Raw genomic sequence first — 9,028 nt, 5'->3', positions numbered from 1 at the left:
CAAGCCGCCGCCCGGCCCGCTCGCCGCCCTCGGCTTCCGTGCCCGACCACCACTCCGGCCACCTCGCCGGCGAGCCCATCCTCCCGGCCGGCAAGTCCCCCGACGACTCCGGCGACCTCCTGCTACAGTGCTCCGGCGGACCTCGTAAATCGCGCCCGGATCCCGATCTGGATCTAGATCTCGGTTGACTTTCTCCCGAAACCCTAGTTCATATTGTCATGTTCGTCGTGTTGTAACTTTGCATCTGTAGCTCCGTTTTGGGCATATAGCATATCAAAATGTTCGCCTCAGAGAGTACATCATTTCATCTCATTGCATCATATTCATTTGAGTTCATCTTGATGCCCGAAATGCTGTTAGAAGTATGCTATTTGAGATATTTGTCAGGTCTGCTGCTCCAATTAGTTATTTGTCATTTTTGCCATGATTATTGTGTGCATGATATGCCCCTGAGCTCTTCACGAGTTTTGTTATATGTTTTGACATCTATCTAGACGTGCAACCCATGTATTTTTGTGATGTGTGTGGTGACTAGCACAAGCTTGCAAAGTGGAGCATTCGTTAATGCTGATTTCAGGGACTTAGCATTTCCACCAAGTCCTTGGACTGTTTATCTCATATTGCCATATGTTCATGTTGTTTCCTAGTGATCCGTGCCTCTTTTGATGATGATCAGTAAGGATGTTTTGTTAATCTTGTAGTGCTCTATCCATCCATGTCTTTGTTTGCAATTATAGAGCACCCTAGCTTGAGTCAATCGAGCTCTACTTGTCATTTCGTGAATCTGGGCAGATTGTCTACTTGTTAGCAATTTTGCCGAGGATGTTGTAGTTGATCCGTGCATGCTATGTTATTGTTCTTGCCATGTCTAGCTTGTATTTTGTGTATTCTTGATGGGGGCATGCTTAGATTGTCATGACTTGCTCTGTAGTGAGTGCATCAAGCTCGTAAACATGCCTACTTGATATCTGTTTCAGCATGCTCCAGTTTTCACCAAGTCTGAGAACTGATTATGTTTTTGCCATGTTCACATGCTTGCAAATGTATTTTCTGATCCTTTTTGGCTCAAGGTCACTAAGGGACTTTTGTTAAGCTCTTTGAGTAGCTCCATGCCATGCTTTACTTTGCCATGTTCAGGTCCTGTAGCATATAGTTTTGTTTCTCCAAAGTGTGCTATCTGATCTGAAATTCCAGACAAGTGTTAATTTCACTAAGTCTGAAATCTGTTTACCAAATGCATTTTGCCATGCTTGTTTGAACCTGTTAATGGATGAATTGGCCATAGCTCAGTGCTAGACTTTTGTTAAGCATCATGAATGGATCCCTGCCATGTATTTTTTTGTCATGTTTGGGTGCTGTAGCATGTTCATCTTGTTGCATTTAGATGGCTACTTGCTGTAAATCGCAGAACGTGGTCATATTTGAATTGCTTGCCATTTCCAAACCGTAACTCCGATTCCGGTGTTCTTTATATCGTTTTCAAGCGATTTCATCTCATCTTTCCAGTGGCACACTTGGATTTCCAAGTTGGGGCCAGGTTCATGCTTTCCTTGTCAAATCTTGCATATGCATCACATATTGCATCCCGCATAGCATACCATGTTTGCATCATATTGTTTGAGCTTTGCACGTGGTTGATTGTGTCCTTGTTGCTTGTTTGTCTTGTTTGGGTAGAGCCGGGAGACGAGTTCGCTAACAAGGAGCCCGTTGAGTTTGCTTTCGAGGATGCAGTCAACTCTGACAACTGTGCAGGCAAGATGATCATACCCTCGAAATCACTACTATCTTTGCTTTGCTAGATGCTCGCTCTTTTGCTATGCCTATGCTACGATGCCTACCACTTGATTATCATGCCTCCCAAATTGCCATGTAAAACCTCTAACCCACCATGTCCTAGCAAACCGTTGATTGGCTATGTTACCGCTTTGCTCAGCCCCTCTTATAGCGTTGCTAGTTGCAGGTGAAGATTGGAGACCGTTCCTTGTTGGAACATTATTTACTTGTTGGGATATCATTATATTACCATGTTATCTTAATGCATCTATATACTTGGTAAAGGGTGGAAGGCTCGGCCTCTCGCCTAGTGTTTTGTTCCACTCTTGCCGCCCTAGTTTCCGTCATATCGGTGTTATGTTCCCGGATTTTGCGTTCCTTACGCGGTTGGGTGATAATGGGAACCCCTTGATAGTTCGCCTTGATTAAAGCTTTTCCAGCAATGCCCAACCTTGGTTTTACCATTTGCCACCTAGCCTCTTTTTCCCTTGGGTTTCCGGAGCCCGAGGGTCATCTTATTTTAGCCCCCCGGGCCAGTGCTCCTCTGAGTGTTGGTCCAACCGAGCGATGTCCGGGGCTACCAGGGGCAACTCTGGGTTGGCCTACCCGACGTCTTGCTCATCCAGTGTGCCCTGAGAACGAGATATGTGCAGCTCCTATCAGGATTTGTCGGCACATCTGGTGGTGTTGCTGGATTTGTTTTAACTTGTCGAAGTGTCTTGTAGAACCGAGATACCGACTCTGATCAGAACGTCTCGGGAGGAGGTCTATTCCTTCGTTGACCGTGAGAGCTTGTCATGGGCTAAGTTGGGACTCCCCTGCAGGGATTTGAACTTTCGAAAGCCGTGCCCGCGGTTATGGGCAGATGGGAATTTGTTAATGTCCGGTTGTAGATAACTTGAACCTTAACTTAATTAAAATGTATCAACAGTGTGAGTTACCGTGATGGTCTCTTCTCGGCAGAGTCCGGGAAGTGAACACGGTGTTGGAGTAATGCTTGCGCAGGTTGTCCTTTAGTTACTCGCTCGCGCTTTGCCTCCTCTTCTCGCTCTCTTTTGCGAATAGGTTAGCCACCATATATGCTAGTCGCTTGCTGCAGCTCCACATATTTTCCTTGCCTTACCCTTTAAGCTTAAATAGTCTTGATCGCGAGGGTGCGAGATTGCTGAGTCCCTATGGCTCACAGATTACTTCCAAACCAGATGCAGGGCCTGATGATTCCGCTCTAGATGGCGCGCTTGAGCTCAAGTGGGAGTTCGACGAGGACTCACGCTGATACTACATGTCTTTCCCTGATGATCAGTAGTGGTGCCCAGTTGGGGTGATCGGGGCCGTGTCGCATGTTGGGTTATCTTTCATTTTGGCGCCGTAGTCGGGCCATGAGTGTTTGAATATTGTAATGCTATTTATGTACTCTGATTGACATGGCGAGTGTAAGCCAACTATGTACCTCCCCTTTTATTATCTATATATTACATGGGATGTTGTGAAGATTGCCTAACTTGCAACATTGCTTTCAGTGCGGTTATGTCTCTAAGTCGTGCCTCGACACGTGGGAGGTATAGCCGCATCGAGGGCGTTACAAGTTGGTAATCAGAGCATTCCCCGACCATAGGAGCCCCATTGCTTGATCGTTTTTAGCAGCCGTTGTTGAGTCTAGAAAAATGTTTTGAGTCATTTAGGAATTATATATCGGAGACTTTAGGAATTCTTTTTACTTCCCAGTCTCCTTATCGCTCTGGTAAGGCATCCTGACATAGAGTTTTGACTCTTCTCTTCTCAAATTTCACTAAAAAAAATTTAGGATCACGCGGGTATCTTGGAATCGTTCCGATGGTTTTGTGACGAGAACATTGTCTTGGTGCCTCCTGTCAGGGGTTTTGTGGCAGTGTCCCGGGGAGTTGAGCTCCGAGGTGTTGTCGTCATAATTTTATCGTTACAGTTCTGGAATACCTGAGTTTAGTACGCTGACATCGAAAATCTCTTTTATGCAGTTCGTTGGTGAGATAACCTCGAAGCCACCCAGTACTGGGGCGGGAGTCCGGGAGTATCGCCATAACTTGTATAACAGATGCTTTTGGAAGGTTGAGGTAGATGGTTTCCGAAGTTTTTCTCGGTTATGTGTTGAAGGATGGATACAACTGGATGTAGGATTTGCTAGATTTGGGTGAGATATTATGCTTCCCCTGTATCCCCAACACTTGATTGCATAACCGGAAAGGTTCGGGAGTTTCATAGGTGGGAATTCTTGTAGCTCTAGTTCTTCTTCCATGGATATTTGGTTTGAGATTGGGATTTCTTACCGAGTATTCGTTCTTGATCCGTACCTTGTTGATTTATTTCTCTACCTAAATTCTAAGTGGCTTCTCAATTTATGGATATGTGACCATTTCAAGAGGAATGCATTCATACTTTTGTTTGGATGTGAAGACTATATGTTGCAATTTTCATTCCATTGGACTCAGCTTCAATATTTGTCTGTCAATGTGCTAATGGATGTCACCCTCTTCAGGATGGCTTCTGCTAAGAGCACCAATCAGAATCAGAATCAAGATCCGCCACCACCTCCACCTCCTCCGGAGGCATGGCAAGCTGTAATGGCCGCAACCAATGCAAACACACAATTGATCATGCAAGTTCTTCAAGAGCGCAATCAAGCGAACCAAGGCAACCAAGGCAACAATCAGAATCACTTTGCTACACTCAACCAGTTCCTTGCTAACGGGCAAAAGACTTTCAGCAATTGTGTTGAGGCAACCGATGCTGACGATTGGCTCGTGGATCTGTGCAAGCATTTCGAGTGCAGCAACATCAGGACGTACCTAATGAGAAGAGCATGATATACCAGTTCAGGGGTGGTCTCAGAGAAGAAATTCAGCTAGCTCTTGTCCTCTTCGAGCCCTTGAGATACGATGAGTTCTACAACATGGCATTGAAGCAAGAGGCTGCTCAACTGAGGTGTGATGCTTCCAAGAAGCGAGTCAGAGATGTTACTCCTTCTTCCTCTACTCAAGTGGCCAAGCAACATAAGTATTAGCTTCCTCCTCCTCCGTTCCGTCAGCCGTATCAGCATAAGAGCAAAGGCGGTAGTGGATCTTCCCACCCACCCAACCCTGGCTTTCAGAACAAGACTTCGTCTCAAGCTCCAAGATCGAGTGCTCCGTATCACCGTCCGCTTTCAGAGGTCACGTGCAACAAGTGCCAACAAAAGGGTCACTATGCCAACAAATGCTTCAATCAGAGGCGTCTTCCTCCTCCTCCTGTGAGATCGGCAAGTACAGCTATGGTCAAGCATAACACCAAGTCTGCCAAGGTCAACTTGCTGAATGCAGCTCAGGCAAAGGACTCGCCAGATGTGATTATGGGTAACCTTCCTGTTAATGACATTCCCGCAAGAGTTCTTTTTGACACGGGTGCATCTTTATCATTTTTATCGAAGCCTTTTGCATCCATGCATGATGTGCATACTGTTGATTTGCCTAAGCCGATAGCGGTTTCTTCTCCGGGTTTGTTCATGAACACCAAAATGATGGCTCCAGATGTTACTATCACCTTGGGCGACTACAAGTTTCTTTCTTCTCCAATGGTTCTTGGTAACTCGGATATTGATCTTATTCTCGGGATGGATAGGCTTTCTAAGCACAAGGCGCATCTTGATTGTGCAGCCAGGCAGATTCAATTGACTCATTCGTCTGAGGATGTAATTGTCTTTGCCGCTCGTGATGATACCATCCGTCTGTTTTCTCTCAATGAGAAGGGTGAACTGGATGCTATCTCGCAAATTCCAGTCGTTTGCGAATATCAAGATGTCTTTCCAGAAGAGCTTCCAGGAATGCCTCCGCACCGGCCAGTTGAATTCGTCATTGATCTTGAGCCTGGCACGGAACCAGTGTGCAAGCGTCCTTACAAGCTCGGACCTGAAGAGTTGAAGGAGCTGAAGAAGCAACTCGATGTTCAAGAGAGAATGGGTCTCATCCGGCCTAATTCTTCTCCGTGGGGTTGTGGTGTTCTTTTTGTGAAGAAGAAGGATGGAACGGACCGACTTTGTGTTGACCACCGTTCATTGAACAAGAAGACCATCAAGAACAAGTATCCACTTCCCAACATCAATGAGCTGTTCGAACAACTCAAAGGTGCCCAAGTATTCTCCAAGCTTGATCTCCGTATGGGTTATCATCAGATTCGAATCCGTGAGCAAGATATTCCCAAGATGGCTTTCAGGACAAGCTATGGTTCATATGAATACACTGTCATGTCTTTTGGCCTCGTCAACGCTCCTCCGACTTTCTCTTGCATGATGAACTTCATCTTCAACGCCTACACCAATGACTTCGTTAAGGGCATTTTGGTGAATCCTGAGAAGGTGTCTGCAATTGTGAATTGGGAACCTCCTCAGAACGTGAAGCAACTCCGTAGCTTCCTCGGTCTCGCAAGCTATTGCCGAAGATTCGTTGAAAACTTTTCTAAGATCGCGAAGCCTCTCTCAAATCTTCTCCAGAAGCACGTCAAGTACATTTGGTCTCCGGAGTGTGACATTGCTTTCAACACTTTGAAAGAGAAATTGATCACTGCTCCAGTTCTGACTCCGCCTGATGAATCCAAACCGTACGAGGTCTTTTGTGATGCCTCTCTCCAAGGTCTTGGCGCAGTGTTGATGCAAGAGAAGAAAGTTGTGGCTTATACCTCTCGCCAGTTGAAGCCCAATGAGAAGAACTACCACACTCATGATCTCGAGTTGGCGGCAGTTGTGCATGCTCTTTTGACTTGGAGACATCTCTTATTGGGAAGAAAAGTGGACATTTTCACTGACCACAAGAGTCTCAAGTACATCTTCACTCAGCCTAATCTCAACCTCAGGCAAACTCGATGGGTCGAAATGATTCAAGAGTATAATCCGAGTATCGAGTATACTCCAGGCAAGGCCAATGTGATTGCTGACGCTTTGAGCAGAAAGGCTTACTGCAACAGTCTGATTCTCAAGCCTTATCAACCCGAGCTTTGTGAAGCTTTCTGCAAACTTAATCTGCAAGTTGTTCCTCAAGGTTTCCTCGCCAACCTTCTAGTCTCTCCTACCTTGGAAGACCAGATTCGCCAAGCTCAGCTTCTTGATGCTATGGTGAAAAAGGTGAAGATTGGGATTGCCAAGAGTCAACCCAAGTACAAGTGCTACCGCCTTGATGACAAGGATACTCTCTTCTTCGAGGATCGTATTGTTGTGCCCAAAGGTGACCTTCGTAAAGTGATCATGAACGAGGCTCACAATTCTCTCCTCTCCATCCACCCTGGGAGCACGAAGATGTATCAGGACCTCAAGCAGGCTTATTGGTGGACTCGAATGAAGCGTGAGATTGCGCAATTCGTGAATGAGTGTGATGTCTGCAGAAGAGTGAAGGCAGAACACCAAAGGCCAGCTGGTCTCCTCCAACCTCTTGCCATTCCAGAATGGAAGTTTGACCACATTGAGATGGACTTCGTGACTGGGTTTCCAAAGTCCAAGCGTGGCAATGATGCTATATTCGTTGTCATCGACAAACTCACTAAAGTGGCTCACTTTCTGCCTATCAAAGAGTCAATCACTGCAGCTCAATTGGCGGAACTCTATACCTCTCGAATTGTCTCTCTGCACGGTATTCCACAAGTGATCTCTTCAGACCGTGGCAGCATCTTTACCTCCAAGTTTTGGGATTCTTTTCAGAAGGCCATGGGCACCAACATCCGCTTCAGCACAGCTTTCCATCCTCAAACTAGCGGTCAAGTTGAGCGTGTCAACCAGATTCTTGAAGATATGCTCAGGGCTTGTGTGATCTCCTTCGGCATGAAGTGGGAGGATTGTCTTCCTTATGCTGAATTCTCCTACAACAACAGTTTTCAAGCAAGTTCGGGCAAGGCCCCATTTGAAATTCTGTATGGCAGGAAGTGTCGTACCCCTCTCAACTAGTCTGAAACCGGTGAATGCCAGCTTCTCGGAAATGACTTAATCACAGAGGCAGAGGAAATGTGCAAAGTCATTCGAGATAACCTCAAAGCAGCCCAATCCCGCCAGAAGAGCTACTATGATAGTAAGCACCGTGTTCTGGCTTTCGAGATCGGAGATCATGTTTACCTCCGCGTATCTCCTATGAAAGGTACTCGTCGCTTCGGTATCAAAGGGAAGCTTGCCCCTAGATACCTGGGACCTTTCAAGATTGTCAGCAAGAGAGGCGATCTCGCCTATCAACTCGAGCTTCCTTCAAACTTTACAAATGTTCATGATGTGTTCCATGTCTCTCAGCTCCGAAAGTGCTTCAAGACTCCTGACCGCACCGTCAACTTCGAGGACATTGAGCTCCAAGAAGATCTGTCTTATCGTGAGCACCTAGTTGCTATTCTTGAAGAGACTGAATGCAAGACTCGCAACAAGTCAATCAAATTCCTCAAAGTCAAGTGGTCACACCATTCCGACCGTGAAGCTACCTAGGAACGCGAGGATCACCTCCGTTCTGAGTACCCGGTGTTCTTTCAGTCCTAGATCTCGGGACGACATCCTTTCGTAGTGGTGGAGTGTTGTAACACCCGGGATGTAATTTACCCAATATGTACTCCTACTCTTGCCGTTTCCGGCGTTAAGTTATTTTATTTTCTTGGGTTCGGGTTTTTGTCTCCGTGTGTTGTTGTCGTTGTCATGCATCTCATATCAGGTCATCATGTGCATTGCATTTTCATACGTGTTCATCTCATACATTCGAGCATTTTCCCCGTTGTCCGTTTTGCATTCCGGCGCTTCGTTCTCCTCCGGTGGTCAATTCTACCTTTCTTTCATGTGTGGGGATTAAACATTTCCAGATTGGACCAAGACTTGCCAAGTGGCCTTGGTTTACTACCGGTAGACCGCTTGTCAAGTTTCGTACCATTTGGACTTCGTTTGATACTCCAACGGTTAACCGAGGGACCGAAAAGGCCTCGTGTGTGTTGCAGCCCAACACCCCTCCATTTTGGCCCAAAACCCACCAAAACCCTCTCCATCATCTAGAGCGTTCGATCACGATCGCGTGGCCTAAAACCACACCTCATTTGGACTCTCCTAGCTCCTCCTATGCCTATAAATAGACCCCCCACGAAAAATCCGGATCTCTTTCCCGTCCAAACCCTAAAATCGCCCCGCCGCCACCGGACACGTCCGGCCACCGCCGGACGAAGTCGCCGCCGCCACCCGCGGCCACTGGCAGAGCGCCACGTGGCCCGGCCACCCCCCACCGCCGCCGGCCCGCTCGGGCCC

This window comes from Triticum dicoccoides, chromosome 1A (assembly GCF_002162155.2).
Source record: "Triticum dicoccoides isolate Atlit2015 ecotype Zavitan chromosome 1A, WEW_v2.0, whole genome shotgun sequence".
NCBI classification, from domain to species: Eukaryota; Viridiplantae; Streptophyta; class Magnoliopsida; order Poales; family Poaceae; genus Triticum; species Triticum dicoccoides.
The sequence above is the reverse complement of the archived record's forward strand: the minus strand, read 5'-3'. Positions refer to the sequence as shown.